This window comes from Desmodus rotundus, chromosome 4 (genome assembly GCF_022682495.2).
Source record: "Desmodus rotundus isolate HL8 chromosome 4, HLdesRot8A.1, whole genome shotgun sequence".
Classification (NCBI taxonomy): Eukaryota; Metazoa; Chordata; class Mammalia; order Chiroptera; family Phyllostomidae; genus Desmodus; species Desmodus rotundus.
This window is the reverse complement of record NC_071390.1, coordinates 81,557,529-81,576,843: the sequence shown is the minus strand read 5'-3', so window position 1 is coordinate 81,576,843 and position 19,315 is coordinate 81,557,529. Positions and strand designations below refer to the sequence as shown.

At 37.1% G+C, this 19,315-nt stretch overlaps 1 protein-coding gene and 1 pseudogene across 5 annotated transcripts in view; one reads left to right on the top strand and one right to left on the bottom strand.

The window, feature by feature from the left end:
- ARHGAP24 (Rho GTPase activating protein 24) overlaps positions 1-19,315 on the bottom strand; it is a 494,910-nt gene that overhangs the window by 196,797 nt on the left and 278,798 nt on the right. The window contains exon 1 of one of the 5 annotated variants that reach the window (XM_045183730.3): positions 7,410-7,808. The exons of 3 other annotated variants lie outside the window; for them this stretch is intronic. The gene's annotated coding sequence lies outside the window, so the exon portion shown is untranslated. Of the gene's footprint in view, positions 1-7,409; positions 7,809-19,315 lie in introns of those variants that run through there. One more of the 5 variants, XM_045183731.3, reaches the window with a different exon arrangement.
- On the top strand, positions 10,611-12,214 carry LOC112317758 (large ribosomal subunit protein eL15-like; annotated as a pseudogene).

The following is a 19,315-nucleotide window of genomic DNA, read 5'->3' as shown; positions in this document are numbered from 1 at the left end:
TGTCTCAAAATGAAATAAAACACCCTCTTGCCTGTTTTAACACATGATGCAGTTGGGCCAAGGTCGTTGGTATTATTTGGATTTCGCTTCAGTGTAGACTTCTTCAAAAACACATTGAACTCATAAAGAATAAACCAGTTTAAGATTAATTGGATTCCATTTTTTAGAATGCTTAGTATAAATCTAATAAAATGTACTTTTTGGATACTAAGTGAAGGAATGCATTAGCTGTGCACAGAGAATTGTGGCTGGCACATGCAAGAGTTCCATCACGTCAGCCATCACTGGCCCCTGATTACGATGATACGTGTAAATGTGCCTGACCTGGGCCTCCAGTCCTAAAATTCAACTGCATAGTCCTTTCTCTGAACCATCTACTAAAGACTTTTTGAATGTTTTAAAGAAAAAGAAAATATATATGTACCCTTTAAAGTGCCAGCAGCATGGAAGGTGTGTTAGAGCAGCAAAGGAGTGGAGAGAAGACCAGTGAGCAGACCGTGGGTTGACATGAAATTATTAAATTCTGAACAAGGTGGTGGCATGGGAATGGAGAAAAGGTACCAGAAATACATTATTTTAAATTTCTATAATAACTGTCACCTGGTTGTACAGGAAGTGAGGGAAAAAGGTAAAAGATGAAGGACTGGTTTGAGTACATAAATGGTGTGGAATTTAAAGAGTGGGAATACCTGGGACAGCATTCTACAGGGGCTCTGGCTAGCAGGGCAACGACATAAAGTGGGGCCATCAATTTGGACTGAAATCCAGCCCCATTTCCCACCAAGCTGAAGGTCCAGGTATGAATGCTGTGCATGATAACTCTCATGAAGTGTGAGTTAGAAGAGGACTTGCTGACCACATCTCCAGACTAGGCTTTAAGTTGAAACCATGGGACTGGATGCAGTCTTCTGAGGCAGAAATTACAAAGGAGGAAAATGAAACAACCACAGACACTCAGAACAGGAGGTGGGAAAAAGACAGGAGCCCTCTGAAGAGAGTGGAGAAGAAAAGGACAGAACCATTGAGTAGCAGGAGATCCCTAATGTGAAAAGACAAGAAGAGCATAACAGTAAACAGCATAAATAACAGAAAGTGCCAAGGTGAGCACAGGGATATAAAGCTGTTGGATTTAACAGTTCGTTCAGCCATCAGCAACCCTGAGAGGTAATTCCTCTCAGTACTGTAGTAGAAATAAATGCAAAACAGCAAAGGATTATAGAGTCAGAGGAAGGCATGGAAGCAGAGACGGAAAATACACATTTTTCTTGGTGTCAGGAAGAGAAGCTTGGTTAAGAAAGTTGAATGTTTATTCAAAAAACCTATGCACCCCAACATTCATAGCAGCACAATTCACAATAGACAAGTGCTGGAAGCAACCTAAGTGCCCATCAGTAAATTGGTGGATCAAAAAACTGGTACATTTACACAGTGGAATACTACACAGCAGAAAGAAAGAGTCCTTGCCCTTTGTGACAGCATGGATGGATCTAGAGAGCATTATGCTAAGTGAAACAAGCCAAGTGGTAAAGGAGAGATTCCATATGATCTCACCTATTAGTGGAACCTAATCAACAAAACAAACAAGCAAGCAAGATACAACCAGAGACATTGAAATAAAGAACAAACTGACAGTAATCAGAGAAGAGGAGGGAAGAGAGGGATAATAGGGGATAATGGAGGAGGGGGAATCAAGGAACATGTATGAAGGACACATGGACAAAGCCAAAGGGGGTGGGTTCGAGGGAGGGAGGCAAGGATGGCTAGTGAGGGGGTGGGGTGGGGTGAAAATGGAGACAATTGTACTTGAACAACAACAAGGAAAAAAAGAAAATTGAGTGTTTGTTTGTTTGTAGAGTAGCAGAAGCATGAACATTAGTTGTGTACTAAGGAAAAGCAAAGGTGCAGGAGAACAATAATTTCTGAAGCAAGCCTTAGCTTTATCTTCACAAATATTTTGTTTAAAAGTTTCTGAAACACCAGTAGCCCAGGAAATGCTTTAGCAAACACTCATTAGCGAAGTGACGGCTACTTTCAGTGTTCCCATAGCTGTTGTGTGTTTACCACCCTTTGTGTAGTAAGAACTCTGGCATGGAGTCTTGAGCTCTTCCTTTAGTCTGAGAACCCTTCCTTCCCCTGGGGATTTTTCAGAGAATAGGGTACATGGTTGACCTCTTACTCAGACAGAAGGAAATTGTGCTTTAACCTTCTGCCCTCAAATACATGTATCACCCAGTCATTACTTATTCTGGATGGATTTAGATGTTAGGCTGAAAGCTGGAAGCCTAAGTTCTAGGTGAGTAATATCACGGGACTTCGGTTCCTTACTCTGTAAAAAGAGAAGTTTGGACTTGCAAATTTCTAAGTCATTACAGTCCTAAGATAATCAAATGATCAAACTTTATGTGCAAATGAATGCTAATCCTTATTTGAAACAATGTAGGTCCTTAACAATGGGGCACATGTCTTACTATGTACTGTGTAGCCATGGAATAGAAGGTTATGCATCTGTAAATTTTTCCCAAAGTGTTCTAAATGATACAGAAAAAGTTCCCAATAAGATGCTAAATAAAACAGGTAGAATTCAAATATGCAATATTATGCTAATTTTATAAAAATAAGATACAACCAACATTGACACCATATAAATTTGGTGTCACCATATACAGTCATAGAAAGAAATCTAACCATAGGAGTCAATCTACTATAGTGTGAAACGGGTGACAATAATTTATTTTCCTCTTATATTGTCACTCTTCGTAATCATGGTTGTTACATCCCTTATGAGTAATATAGGGCATTTTACACCTGCGTTGGCAGGATTGTCTTCAATTTCATTATATTTACTTCTATCATAATGTTTTCAAGTGTGGGGTTGGAGGCCATACCAATGCTACCCTCCCATGGGACTGGCCCCCGCTGCAGAGAAGCACTGCAGAGGGCACCTCGGTGTTCAACACATTCAAAAGAACATGGGTTTGCTAACATAAAAAGAAATCGGTCCTTTGGATTATTTTACTTTTTTTGTTAGTTTGGAAAGATATCAGTGTTTGCCTAGGCCTCTATAACATATGTATAATCTTCAAAAACTATTCTGTAAAATTTTAAGATCACCAAAGTCATATTTGGCCTGTAAAATTGCTTGGACTCAGCCACATTTGTTTGTTCTTTTAAGTTCTTCTTATATTTACCAATAAAATATAACAGAGTTAATAAAATAAAATAATAGCAGTATCTGTAGCAAATATATTATAAGTTCCATAACAGCTTGTATAACATAAAACATAAAAAGGTACAGAAAAAAAAGCTGACATCTTCATGTCCTGCAAATTCTACTTTATAAATTACTATTGAGTACAAGTAGCAGAATTTGTTTTTCTTCATAGAATTTACAGTTCCAAAGTATTGTTTGCTAATAGAAACTTCATGATTTATTAAGGGGCATTTCTTAATGAAGTCCTCATGTAAATTAAACAACAAATACTTCAATAATATGGGAGGGACCCAAAATAAAATGGGATTTACTTGTAAATATTGTGTACTTATTCTCACATGTTTAAACTTCAGTCACCTTCAAAGTACTCTCCATTTGATGCAATAAACCTATTAAGACATTTTTTCCACTGCTCAAAACAGTTTTTGAACTAGTTGATTTTGATGCCTTTTAGTGCTTCTGCCATTTTTGGTTTCACCTCTTCCACATTGGCAAAATATTTCCCTCTGAGCAATTTTTTCATCTGGGGAAATGAAAAAAAAGTAGTTCGGGGCAAGATCAGGTGAACGGGAGGGTGGGGCACAGGGGTCATGCTGTTTTTGGTCAAAAACTGCTGAACACTCAGCATGGTGTGGGCAGGAGCGTTGTAAACCACCCATCGTGAATTGGGCAAATGCATTGAAAGAGCCTTCACAAAAATTCACTGAAGCCAAATGCAGCCTCTCACAATAATCCTTGCTGGTACACTGATACAGATGGGTTTCTAGGACACTCACTTAGCCTGGGAAGCCTGTCTTACAAGGGGCCTGCCCTCTGGAAGATAATCCTGTTTTGTTTTGTTTTGGGGTTTTTTTTTTTTTGGATCTCCCTTGTAAAATATAAAGTATAAAACATAATTTTAGCATCACTTTATTTGTTAATGCACTTTTAATTTAAGGATTGGAAGTCATATGCATTCAACCAAAATTCATTGTATGACTAAGATGCACAAAGAGAACCCTAGTCTTTAATCACCTCCAAATTGATTAAAAGTACCAATTCAAAGGCATTTTATATATGAGGACATACCTAAGTCAGTTTGAGCATATTTTCTAAGAGTTCATAACTGAAAATGGACTAATTGTGGATTTTTATGAGAACAAGGTAATCATTTTCCCTGTTCAACACCTTCAGAAATTTCATAGCTTCTCTCACCTGTTCCCAGCCTATAGCATTAAGCTTGACAGCTCCTTGGAAACCATATATCTTGCTCACTGAATTCCAGTTGATAAGGGGGTAGGTTCTGCAGCTTCCAGAGAACTCTCGTAAGGTAACGGTGAGTAGGACCCTTACAAGGCATACCAGTGAATGCTAACATGCACTAAGTTTTCCAGTGGTTTCTTCCTTTTCTGGTTTCAAAGAGCATTTCAGAAGTAGAAATGTGTATTCGTAATGGCGCTGAGCCTTCAGGCTGAAGTTTAAGACTTGTGGTAGTATAGTCTCGTTATAAAACACACATCCCTTCATGTATCAAATTTCCTAATTAGGTATGAAAGTGAAAATTAAATTTTGATTAAACTGAAAGACTCAGTCAAGTAAAGAAAAATGCTATTGCATTGACTTAAAATACATATTTTAATTTAAAGGAGCTGTGTTTCAATTGGAATCATATTTTATTTTCAAATAACTCTTATTGTCTCATTTTACTTAACTGAAAGAGTAGGAGTCAAAAATAAGCAAAATCCTTAGCTTTTAGAAAATGCTTCCAAACATATGTGGACTCTAAATTCACTGTTGCAGACAAAAAAACAGTCCTAATTCATTATTTGAAATGCAAAGCATTTGCCATATACAACACAAGAGACTTTAACACCCAGAAGTAATTTCTGCAGTGACTATGTGAAATGTGTATTTAAAAAATAACTTAAGCCAAAAGGGCTTTTGACGCAAAAGGCCTCAAGACATATTTCTAAATGAAGCTGTATAATCAAGTAATTAGCAATAAACACTAATTAAAATTGGGATTTAGAATTATTCTGGACTCAGCTTATAGTTCATGTATTTGTCTATGTCCAGTTATATTTTTCTTGTGTAGAGTTGGATTAATAAAAGTGACTTCTGACATTATTGACATCATTTGGTAACTAGTTCATTTTGTTCTGAAATGCACAACATAGAATATATTGCATATAAGGAAACTTATACGGTGCTACAAAATTCAATTTATGAATTGCTTTATAGTATTTTCAGTCTAAAAGGAGTCATAAATAAGGACACCATTTAAAAAATCAAGATATTATTGACAATATTAGTCTTGCATTACTGTTTTCCCTAAAGCATAAAGTATACAGACTAGAGAATGGATATTTTTTCCTTTTCTCTAACTCTTTCATACAAAGCATTATTATGCAATTTCCCAGCCATGTATGCATGTAAACAGCATATGAGTGAATGGGATTAAAATAAAATACTTAGTACTTGGTTAATATTAAGTCTGCCCCTGGGATTTGATTAGTCACTGATTCCTATACCTCCGCTAACTTTATAAAAAGGAGAGCAGACAGGACTTTCTGTACTAGATGCAATGATGCCTTACTCTTCTCCCAGAGCCACTTCCATGGCAACTTCTACTACAGAACACAACTAAGGATTTGGACACAAACCAACAGTCTCCTGAGCACCTAAAATAGATGTCACTGGGCTATGCACTTGGGCACATGGATTTTTTTCTTGTAAGAGAATCTCTGGAGCCCTTGGATAATGTTCCACACATAATTTTTTATAAACTTTTTTTCCTGGTTTGTTTGTGTTCCGCACAAAAGAAATAATAACTATAAAGGGGTAGTTGAGGTTGCCAGGAGTTGTTATAGGAATGCAAAGTGTCCACACCAATAAAAAGACAAAGCCACACCACCATTCTGTGAATGGTGAACACAGGAGAAAAAATGTCCTATAAACTTAATACATACAAGAGTTTTGAAAAGCACAGTGATTATGTGATCTTTTGACATAAGAAATAATAGCCTTACACACCACAGAATAGGCCTCCAAGGTATCATTACATTATAGAATAGTTCTACAATGTGTATCCACAAGGAGAATGCTGAGGAATTCAGAAAACATGAAATTAAATTTAGTTCCCTCTAGAGAGATATCAAAATATAGAGTGGATCTCAGAAAGTTAACTCTCCCAAAATAGCCAAATTCTTTCCAAAACTTTTGAGAAAGTTTTCTAAAAGTTTTTAGTGATAAACTTGTAAGCTTTCACTTTTTGCAAAGTCCACATATGTAGATCTCCTTAACTGTCTCTATTATTCATCTATTGACAAGCAGCAAATATTATATATTAACTATTGAGTCCCCCGGGAAGAGAGTGACACCCTGATAATAGGGGTATACCCGATGATAGGGGTGCAGAGTCCCTTCTGTCCCCTCCACAGCCACCTAGGGCTATTCCATCCTGAGAGCCCCTCATATTTCAGTGATTTGAAGTCTTATTGAAAATGTCACTCTTCTTAGGAATGTTGATCCTTTAAAATGGGTGAGCTTAAAAAAAGAAAAATTTCATTTAAAAAAGAAAAAGCAGGCTTGCCAGAATTTTTAAAAAAATAAATGGGAATGAAGGGAAGATAGGGTTAAAATAAGCAATTAAATATAGAAGCAAACTAGAGGTAAAACCTCAAATCAAAAATGTACGTTTTCCAGGTCAGATCCCCGAAGCTAAGATGGGGTCAGTTACTTCCACCAAGTCAATTAAAGTGCCTGGAGCATCCCTGCCTTGGTCCTTTTGTCTGATTGGCTCTATATTGGTTCTATACTTCAACCTGAAGGTACATTAGCCTCCCCCTTAGTGAAGAACATTCTGTACATTCTATAATGCTAAAGCATCAACCCTCCTCATCCCGCACAAACAATACACATACAAACCTCCATGACAAGAAGCAACAAAAGAACAAAGCTAAACTGCGAACACTTTAAAATAAAATAACAAGTATCATTTGGCTCCTGAAAACAAAACATAACAAAATGAAATAAAATCCTATTAGCTTCAATTATCACACCCACAAAATACTGTAGCTAAAAAAGCTAAGATACTTTAGAGTGTGCTTTCTCTCAGAATAGAGGTAAGGTGGAGAAAATAAGGTCAAACAACCACGGAATACTTGTGCCCAGAAACAAATGAACCCTGAAGGAAATTTCAGTGAGTGAAAAACAGTACCTTATAAGTAACTGGTCTTGTCTACTCACAGCTGTTTCCAGTGCCGACTCTTGTTTAACTGTCTATTGCCTTCAGTTTAAAGTTTATTCTTTTGGCAAAAAAGTACGGAGCTTGTCTGGAAAATGCTGTTTGGACATAAATCATTCCTTTCAAAGTGGTGGTGGCTATATTTAAGCTTTCTTGTAGAGGGGGATAGAAACTCTTCCTGTAGCTAATTTTCTTCCTCCTTTCCTTCAGAGTTAGTCAGTATCCTCCTATCCCATATATTGAAGAAAGACACAGAGAGGAGGAAAAAAAAAAAAAAAACTTACTAGGAAATATACCTTAAGTAATGTAGTATTTGAGCACTCAGAAAAAGGCAAAATAAAAAAAAGAAGAAATGGGAATCATGGAAAGTACATCAGAGTCTTATGTGTAATTTAGGCCAAATGCCTTCATTTTATAGATAAGGAAGCTGATGCCCAGAGAAAATATAATTTGTACAAGGTCACTCACATGGCTAATTAGTGCCGCAGCGAACAACAGAGACCAAGTTTCACAATCCGCAATTCAATGTTCTTTCCACTACACTAGTGTACCTGAGGGAAACGGTTTACCTTTTTCTCTGTATCCTTGTATATACCCAAATGAGTTGGCAGGGAGCAGTGACAAAATTACAATATAAGAACCATCTGTTCCCAGAGAAAACATTTCCCTCCATTTTAAATTTAATACTGACAGTTTCCCTATAATGCCTAATTTCTTTGTATACTCGGGATATAATCTTTTTCTTTGCTGATTCCCCAGAATTTTCTTTGTTTTGATTATTTATTTATTTTTATTTTTCAATTACAGTTTACACTCAATATTATCCTGTATCAGTTTCAGGCGGATAGCAAGCGGTTAGACAGTCATGCACGTTCAGGACAGTTTTGTGTGTCTCAGGAGTTGCCATTTTTCAGGGGGCGTTAACATCCCTTAGCCCTCACCGAGGACCCCTTCCGTAAGAGAGGCTGCTGCGGCAGGTGTGAGAGTAAGTCTTTGGTAACTCTCCCCAGTCTCAGTGGTATGGGTACACGGCTCTCGAACTAGAAACATATTACTATTTCCATAAACCCCCACTTCCAATTTGTCAGGGTTTTTTTTTTTACTAGTTATACAAATTTATTCTGATTATTACTGATTATATACTTTGTTAAATAAAAGATAAGTACCACAATAATTTTTATTTGCTGTCTTTCAAATTAAGTTTCCTACTTATATATGAAAATGTTATTTCCTCTAACTAAAGGGGTGATGTCCTTAGATTATTTTTTAAAATTTTTCCTTTCTGAAAGTATGCATTCATTCATTAATTCACATATTTAACAAACTGAATATTTATAAACTTACCTCATCCTTCCCTTGTGGAATATAATAACTGATAAGCAATAGCTTTTTAAGGGAAATGCATGATTTTCAAATAAAGTCAAAGAGTTTATGGGAAGGCCAATTTTCTATAATTACCCTTTTACCCATCCTCACTCTTCAATCACATGCCAGAGTTCATTTGTATCCTATTCACTGAGCTGTCCACTTGCAAAAACATCCAGCCTAGGTGAGGCACCAAAATAGGAAGTGGCCCAGATGGAGATTCCTCTGGTCACTAATAGCCTTTCTGTCTGATCTGGTTCCTTAAAACATTGAAGCCAAATCTACTTTACATGCTACAGTTCAAAGACACAATTAGCAAATGTTCAAGTTATTCAAGATGCATCATCAAACTGTTACTCATTCTTTAGTTCAGAAATTCCCTGTTTGCTTTTGATATTTCTCATCTACTTTTAAGATCATGTTGTATCTACACTTGCCCTCATTTGTTTTTGGCAGAAAGCAACATAATTGTGATAAAATAATTGCAAAAGTATAATTTTTATAATGCTAACCAGATTTTTTGAAATGTATTTTCTAAAATGTTGAATAATTAATAGGTACTATATCAATTATCCAACATTAACAAGCAACTGAGATTCATAAAACACAAATGTTGAGAATAAAATCTTGTAAAACCATACTTTGTGCCTTTTTGCCACAATGGCAGGACACTAATTCTCAATTAATTTCATCTAGTGAAGCTCTAGGCAAAGGTAACTCACCAAGATATTAACATCTCCATTTATACATAACACTAATATGTCAAATATCACAAGAGTTTGACACACTCATAGATATTACTTGACTTTACTAAAAGTACTCTGTATTTTTCTTATACTTCTTAAACGTTACTTTTGATTTGAACATTTTGCCTTTTGTCTGTTAGGAGTAGCAGGAAGGAAATATGAGTAAAACCCTGAGAGAGAAATAGGCTGTGAGGAGACACACAGAGATTTAGACGGAATGAGTCAGGATGATTCAGGGTTGGTGAGTGGACTCAGGAAGGAAGGTGGAAGGAGAAGTCATATAGCAGCAGGTTGTTTAGAACAGAAGTGGGCTGAACCATAGACAATGGATTATAGGTATTGAATTCAAGAACCAAAGTCTTCTCAAAATAGGTTAAGCAAAGAAGGAACTAGCAATTTTGGTGACCAGTGCAAGCAGCAGGAAATTGGCCCTCAAACATACTTTGTAATTCATGACATGGTTCATTTCTACCCATTGCAAGGGAGGCATGCACTCTCAATATGTGAATTCAACACATTCTAAATTAGCACAATGACAAACAACTATTTTTTAAAAAGTCCTTGTATATTTAGGCTCCAGGTTGCCCTGCAAACTCCAGGTATGCTCTGGATTTCAGAATGCCTAGGTAGTTTAGGGGAATAGTTCCTGTGTTATGAAGGCTGGACCTGTGGAGTTAAATTTCACTGAGGGGAGAAGTACTTACAGAAGAGGTGAATTCCAAGGCAGACTATATTAACACAGGCAAGGCAGTTGGAATTCTCTAACTGTTGATCTCCTCCTCTCAGTTTTCACATTTATAGTCACATTGGACGAAGGCTTTTACTAAGGAATCCCAGAGAGCAATTTTGTGATAGCAGTGAAGGGAAGTGACTGTATGAATAGCTAATGGGTTATAATATTCTATGCTTGGGAGGAGATTTCTCAAATGGAAGATTTTAACAATCCCAGGAAACAAATGGACATAAAAATCTCAAGCATCAACTCACTTAAATGAATTCAAGCACATACCTACTTTGTTGCCCATCTCCTTTCATCTCCTTTGTATAACAGCCAGAGTGATGATTCCTTCATACCCTCTGATGATTTCCCATCATTCCCTGCTTTACACCTTCAAAATGGTTTTCTATTATCCCTTTTCATACCCTCTAATGGTTTCCCATCATTCCTTTGTTTCATACTCCCCAATGACTTCCCATCATTCCCCTGCTTCATCCCTACAATACTCTTCTACTGTTCTCAGTATAAATCCAAAAGCTTAATCTTGGGTTCCTAGGCCCTGCACAATTTTACCCCAGTTTATCTTCCCTACTGATTTCCTAACCTGATAGTCAATGTGTCTAGAATGTTCTTTCCTCATATCTTCTCAGGACTACCTCCTTCTCAGCACACAAGACTCATCTCCAAAGATACCCCCCAGAAAAAAGACTTCTTGACCACTCTAACTAACCATCTTCTCCTCCACATATACTCACTCTCTACTCCATTTCCCTATTTTGATTTTTCTTCATAGCACTTACAACTATCCACAATTATCCTTGATTTTTTTTTTACTTATTCATTTAAGTAGTTGGTTAGTTTAAATGTTTACTGTATCTCCTCTAGAATAAGTTTCGTAAGATTGGAAATGGCTTTCTGTCTGGTTGAAGCAATTAGATAATTCAAGATGGGCACTTACAAGTACATCCAGGAGCTACGGAAGAAGAAGCAGTCCAATGCGATGTGCTTCCTTCTCAGGGTGCATTGCTGTTAGTACCACTAGCTCTCTGAGCTTCACAGGGTCCCCTGCCCCACCAGGCCTGATAAAGTGCACAGGCGGGGATACAAAGCCAAACAAAGTTATGTCATATATCAGATTCATGGGTGCCATGGTGGCCACAAATGCCCTGTTCTTAAGGGTGTGACCTATGGCAACCCTGTCCATCATGGTGCTAACCAGCCAGAGTTTGCCTGAAGTCTTCAGTCTATTGCTGAGGAGCGAGCTGGGCACCACTGTAAGGCTCTGAGAGTCTTGAATTCTTACTGGGTTGGTGAAGATTCCACGTATAAGTTCTTTGAGGTTATTCTCACTGATCCATTCCCCAAGAATATCAGAATGAATTCTGACTCCCAGTGGATCACCAAACCAGTACACAAGCACAGGCAAATGTGAGGGCTGACATCTTTGGGCTACAACAGCTATGGCCATGGAAAGGGCCATAAGCTCCCCCACACCATTGATGGTTCTTGCCGTGCAGCTTGTAGAAGGAACACTCCTCTCCAGCTCCACTGTTACTGCTAGTATGTGTCGTGTTTGTAAAATGCTTTCCTAATAAACAATTTAGGGCAGTCAAAAAAAGAGATTGGAAATTCATCATAAGTTATAAATAAGATCAGAAGGATAAGATACAAGTTTTTAAAACCACATTATTCCCAGTGTTTAGAATAGTGTCTACTATAAAATAGGCATTTGACAAATATTTCTTGAGTGAATTAATTACATTTCTTGCCTGGGTTACTACTCTTCAATCAACAAACAATGAACATAAGTCCATAAACATGAAAGGCATAGATGAATCTACTTCTGCAATTGACTTAACTCTGTAAATCTCCATGTGGCTTAGAGCGAGGCATCGCAGGAAATAAGAGCCCCCACTGGGCTGTAAGAATTTATATCTATACAAGTTGCCTCTAAGCCCTTCAATTTTGTTAACATAAAGGCCAGAATACACGTCTGATTTCACAGAATATCCTGCATGGATGTACGCACCCAACTAGATATGTGATTAAACTTGCTAGAAGGTCCTAAGAACTTCCGGACATCTCTTTTGTTTCCTGAACTCTGTAGTAGTTTAGTTGCCTTTATTGAAATAGCAGATATCCTAAAGCTAATTCTATCCTTTCCAGGTGGTTTCAAGAAATTGCTCTCAGCTGCCAAGTCTTCAGGAGCAGAAGCTAAATCTTGGTATTCACAACATATGTTTTCTAAATGAAAAGGGGACAGACAAAATAATTTTAGAGAGGTGAGCTCACAGATAATTTAATCTCCCACCTCAATTCTCCTCCATAATGATGCAGAGCTCTCCAGTGAGCTGTAAATTAGATTTCCTCTCCTATCTCATGTCCTACGGCTTCCTAATTACCTGTTCTAGTGAGTCAGCCACCCTGGGTCCAGGGGTTCAGGCACATTGTGGAATAATGTGACTGGCTCAAAACAGTCTGGGTCCAGCCACATCAGAAAGGTAGCTGTGTGATGGCAGGCAAAGAGGAAATGATTCTTTATTTGGAAGAAAATTACTTTCCCCAAGCAACAAAGCAGCTGTGTTCCTTAGGATCCCCAGGTAGAGGAAATTTCTGGCCTGAACACTCTTGCTGCTCAGTGGTAAATAAAATAATTAGGATTATTCTTGAAAACAGTCACCTTTTTATGGTACTAAGTGCATATTAATCTAAGTACATAAGTGGCATTTATTTAGTTAATGAATCAAAGCTGCAAAAATTTATTGATTGTCTTCTATGTACAGGCCTTGAGCTAGGTAATGGTGTTTGTATAATTATTTCTTGTTATCTCATGGGATATCTTTTCTTTATCCAGAATACAAATTTCACCAGGAAAATAAGGTAAAATTCCTTCTTTCCTTCCATTCTGTTTTCCTTTCTTTCCTTCCTTCAATTTCTTGAAGCCCATATGGATGAGTCCATAAAATGCACAATGGTTGAGTATAAAGAAAATGACAAAAATCCTGTATAAGGAAACTTACCCTTTGAAGGTAGGAGTTTATTAAACTATTGAGGAGATTAACATGGGGTTATAAGAATGTGCATCAAAGAAGCATGAAATCAAGATGGGAAGGGACCATAGAAGACTTCCTTGAGAAGATGAAGCCATGGCACAGTTTGAAAGCAGAATGAAATGGAGAGGATTAACATCTCAGGCAGGAGATAGGGCACACTTGGATCACTTCAAGTATTTACCATGGAGCTGAAAGGTAGGATAAAAGACATAGACTAATAGATAAAATATGCAGAGGAATATAGGCAAAAGCCAAGCTCATGAATTTGGTTTTTATCCTGAAGGCAATAGGTAGTTACTAACATACTTTAAACAGGGGATATTATGTTTTTAGAATACTAAGTGGAGAAAGAATTTAGGGACAGGTGGTCTAAAGGACTACTTAAGAGGTTGTTACTTTACCCAAGTAAGATACTGTGGTGGTCTGAAATTAGGTAGTAGGGCTTGAGAGATAGAGATGGACTTAAAGTATATTTAAAATTTCCCATGGTTAGGAAGATGTGGGAAAGGCAAACTTACTTCCAAAATCTCTGTAAATCATTACAGAAAAATGTATCCCATATTAGAACTGCATGAAAATGTAATAAGTCTTCATTATGTAAAAGACATTTTTCAAACTTCTGGTCAAAATGGAGGTGTAGGTAGACATACTTCGCCTCCTCACACAACCACAAAAAGAATTACAACTAATGTCCAAACAGAAAATACCCAGGACTATCAGAAAACTGAACTGTATGGCAGCCCAATAAATAAGGATTTAAAGAACCCATATTCATCCAGACGGGTAGGAGGGGTGGAGCTGTGGAGTCAGGACTGAGTGGATGTGGTGTGGCACAGAGAGGTGGCAGCGGTGGAATGGGCTGTCCCACATTCACCTGCGGTAGATAAAAATTAGGAGGGATACTCAGAAGAGAGCGATCCCAGGCCCAGGCCAGACCACATAGCCCAGGGTTTCAGCACCAGGAAGATAAGCCTCAAAACTTCTGGATACAAACGCCAGTGAGGGTTGGAGCAGTGGAAGAAATTGCCAGTTTCTCATGAGAAGCTACATAAAGGGCCCTCACAGACTTAGAAAATTGCAAAATGACCCACTCCGGGAATCATCACCAGGGCAAAATCTAGGAGGATACTAATTGCATACGGGAACTGGGTAGAGTGACAGAAAATGGGGCAGGCACCAGGAAAACCTACAGAAGCCAGGCAGCGGCATTCTCCCTTCTCTGATCCCTCCTCCACAGAGAACCACGAAGTGCTGAAGCAGGTTGCCCCACGCTGGTGAATACCTAAGGCTCCACCCCATACAACTTACCAAGTGCGCTAAGAGAGGGAGTCAAAGGGAATCTTCTAATACACAGAAACAAACATAGGGAGTCTGTCAAATTAAGGAGACAAAGAAATATGGCCCAAATGAAAGAACAGAACAAAACCCCAGAATAAATAAATGAAATGGAGATAGCCAACCTATCAGATACAGAGTTCAACACATTGGTGATCAGGATGCTCAGAGAAGCCACTGAATGCAGCAGAAACATAAAGGAAGAAATGAAGGGAACACTAAGTGTTATAAAGAAGAATCCACAGGGAGCCAACAGTGAAGGGAAGGAAGCCAGGATTCAAATCAATGATTTGGAACATAAGGAAGAAATAAACATTCAATCAGAACAGAATGAAGAAACAAGAATTCAAAAAAATGAAAAGAGAATAAGACTCTGGGACATCTCCAAAAATGCCAACATTTGAATCATAGGGATGCCAGAAGAAGAAAAGGAAGAACAAAAAATTGAAAACTTATTTGAAAAAATAATGAAGAAGAACTTCCCCAATTTGGCAAAGGAAATAGACATACAAGTCCACAAAACACAGAGAGTCCCAGACAAATGGGACCCAAGGAGGACCACTCTAAGACACATCATAATTAAAATGCCAAAGGTTAAAGATAAAGAGAGAATCTTAAAAGCATCAAGAGAAAAGCAGCGAGTTATCTACAAAGGAGTTCCATAAGACTATCAGCTGATTTCTCAAAAGAAACTTTACAGGCAAAAGGAGACTGGCCAGCAGTATTCAAGATGTTGAAAAGCAAGGACCTACAACCAAGACTACTCTATCCAGCAAAGCTATCATTTAGAATGGAAGGGCAGATAAAGTGCTTCCCAGGCAAGGTAAAGCTAAAGGAATTCATCATTGCCAAGCCATTATTACAAGAAATGTTAAAGGGACATATCTAAGAACAAGAAGATCAAAACTATGGACATTAAAATGACAACAAAGTCACAATTATCAATCACTGAATGTTAAAAACAAAAAACAGACAAAGCAAACAACTAGAACAGGAACAGAATCATAGAAATGGAGATCATTTGGAGGGTTATCAGCTGGGAGTGGGAAGTAGGAGAATGGGAGAAAAGGTGCAGGGATTAAAAAGCATAATCGGTAGGTACAAAATTGACAGGGGGATGTTAAGAATAGGAAATGGAGAAGCCAAATAACTTATATGCATGACCCATGGGTATGAATTAAGGGCATAACTGATGATGGGAAGGTGGTATTTGGTAGAAGGGGGCAAAGGGGGAAAAATTGGAACAACCGTAATAGCATAATCAATAAATTATTTTTTAAAAAGACATTTTTCATAAATGCTCTCCATTTACAGATGGGAAGGCTGAGGCACAAAAAAGAGTGATAGCAGAATTTGACTCACATCCATCTGATTACAAAGCCCATATTCTTTACACTAAATTTCTCTTTGAGAACATACATTTTGAACACCTTTTAAATCTTGGGTGACTGGACTTGAAGAGATTAGAATATAATTTAGCCATATCTTAAGGGATCCCTTAGGCATAACTGCTTAGATTTTCTAGGCATAAGCATGTGCAGATTTGAGGTCCACTGTACAATCATATTTGTGCTATTTCTGTGGAACTACATGCTGAACTACCGTGCAAAGCACAAATCCTTCATGAAATTCCTCTCCTTTTTAACCTTGGAAGATTTATTTACACTCTATATTAGGGCAGCCAGTTGAAGCCAAAATAAAAGTGGACTTGGCAGGTACCCAGGTTCAATCAAGTCAAATATTGAATTTTGAGTAGAAGAAAGTTTGAAAGACAAATCAGTTTCAATGAATCTAGAAGGGCAAGAGGTAAACTCTTAAGACATTGAAAACAGGAAGAGACAGACATAGCTCCAACAGAAAACAATGCTGAGATTTGTCTTAAAGTTGGAATAGGAAAATTCCTTCTCTAGTTTATTTTATATCTACTGTGGGTAGGGTAACCATACACTTCACTGTTCAAACCTTGACTCTTCGAGAGTAAAAGGAGGTACTTTTACTAATTACAGTGAGATAGCAGATAAAAACCAGAACCCTTACAGGCATACCTGGATATACACACCACCCTACCTAGAGGTGGGCATTAAACCTGACCTTCAGATGATGAGAGTATCAAGAATGAGGTCACAGGTCTTACAGTAACTGGCTTTTAATGGGAGGCAAGACAAATAAAGTCAGAATTCTTATACAAATTGGACAGGGTGTTCAATAAAAGGCCGTATCAACTGAATCATTGGGATATATTAATTATTTCAGTTTTATAATTTATTTTATTAAAAATTAATACAGAACAATGAAAAATACCTCATTTTAAGACAGTTATAGATAAAGTATCATTGTCTAATCTCAAATAAAGTAATGTATTCACATAAACATTTTGGTTATAAACTATATTGGTATAGATGTATGCTCCTGGCTATTTTGATTATTTAAAAATAAGCTTTACTTTTTAATGTATTAAACAATACATACAATATTAATAAACACCAAAGTGAATCAAATCTTAATCCATTCTCATGCCCCATACCTGAATTCTTGTCTGAGATAGGCACATCTTTCCTTATATGGCAAGCTTCCTTACTAAACTAGACAAAGGGAAGGATGAGGATAGCACAAATAACCAACATCCCCACATACAGATAGGACATAAGCCAACATTAAATAGGTTTCCAACTCTGGGTCTATCAGCAACTAGCTGTTTGACATTGGACAAAACATTTCACTCCACTGGAGCTTAGTTTTCTCTTACATAAAATGAGAGGATTTAGTAAGATTACCTCAGAGGTTCAATCAGATGTGAAATTTAACTGTTATCTAAGACAATTATCTCGCATATGTTTTAAATTTGCTCAAGGCTTATTTATCTGTAAGGATGAGAATGATATCTGTTGCATCATAAAGAAATTTAAAGAGCCAGTTATTGATAAAAGACTGTAATAGTAAAAATGATCTTGATTTTTTTAATACTTCCAAGAATACAAACATAGGCAGTGGAAGACATTTCATTTTTTTAGCATATACTAGAAAGACTATTAGGATATTCTTAGGGGAAAAGTCATCAGATGTAAAATGCCAAACCACATTGTGCTTAATAATTTTTAAATAGTAATCTTGGGGATCCCAAAACACACTGAGGATCAAACTTCCTGAGTTTATACAGAAAAAGATTTCCTTCAGAAATGTGAAGCTGCTTCCCTGTGCTGTCATATCTCACAGGTAAAGAATGAATCCAATTTATACGACAGAATGTTGGAAATGATTATTGAAGGCACCTTTCTGGTCTTAATCTTTGACAAGTTCCTAGACACACAAGCACAGTCAAAATAATGAAAACAAATGGAATTGCCCACTGATCCTGTGCCGTCCAACCTCAGGGTTCAATGCAATCAAATACAAGGAAGCTGGACTTTTCCCTCATATTATTTTTATTCCTTTTCAATATAGAAGTAACATATTTCCTTATAAATTATAAATGATGAGAAATTATATAATGTAAACTTTAATTTTCTTACCCTCTGAACCCTCACCATACTCTCCTTAAGAATTGATCACTCAACATTTTATGGTACATTTGTGCAGGTTTATGTATGTACATATGTACATATGTATCTATTAACCTATCATCTATCTATAACTATCCACAAACATGTACATATGTTTATGTATATACATGTATACACACACAAATGTATATCCACAAATCTGTTTTTGAAAAAAATTATCTTCCTTTACTGCAATTTTGACACAGTTATTACATCAAGTGTTCTGTACAGCCTAGCCAACAAGCAGAGTGATAAATGTGTCCCCTTTCCCATTATAAAATCTCTCCTCTGTCTTTAAACCCCTGGGACTATCTGTACAACTTATCAGATGGCAAAAAAAAATTGCAGTGATATTTTTACTAGCAATCCAGATGCTTAGCAAATGAGTACCTAGTAAATGTTTACCAATTTGAATGAATGGGTGAATCACATCAAGGACCCTAATCTCATTCATGAGGGTAAAGCTGCCAGGAAACAGCCATGTGTGAATTGACATCCATAGTATCCATCTCTTTTTATCAAAATGAATTTTTGAATGTGCCTTAATCATTGCTTTATGTGGAGATGTCCATTTCAAACCTGAATACTGTATTTTTCATCATCATTTTATGACCACTAAGCAATAAAAAGTCTGACTTGAATAGATTCCCCTCCTTCATCATAAATTGGTCTCTGTAGTGTCTCCGTCATTTTAATCAACATTTTGTTGGATCTTTCAATCCCAGTATCTTTGTTGAATTTGCAGTGTCTGGTGAAAGAAGTCAATGCACGTTTCCCACAGTCTTTCTATAAAACATACTATAAGCCAGCATTTAGCCAGCAGTTACTGAACCAGGAAGCTAATCACTGGTGGTTTTAGCCTATCCAGAAAATAATTTTATTTTTTTTTAGAAATTTTATTTTCTTTATGTCAGTATATTCTTTTTGTTTCCATCTTTGAAACTACATTTGATAGTTCCTTGGTCTTGCAATGAACTTCAGCTCTTAGTATTTTTCTTCACAAGATTCAGTGAATCTATCATTACCGTGTTAGTCACATCTTCCTAGGAGAGACTATGCACGTGTATTTCCGTCACAAGGGAAGTGTCATCAGAATTTGCTGTGGAATGTTAGAGTGTTTCTA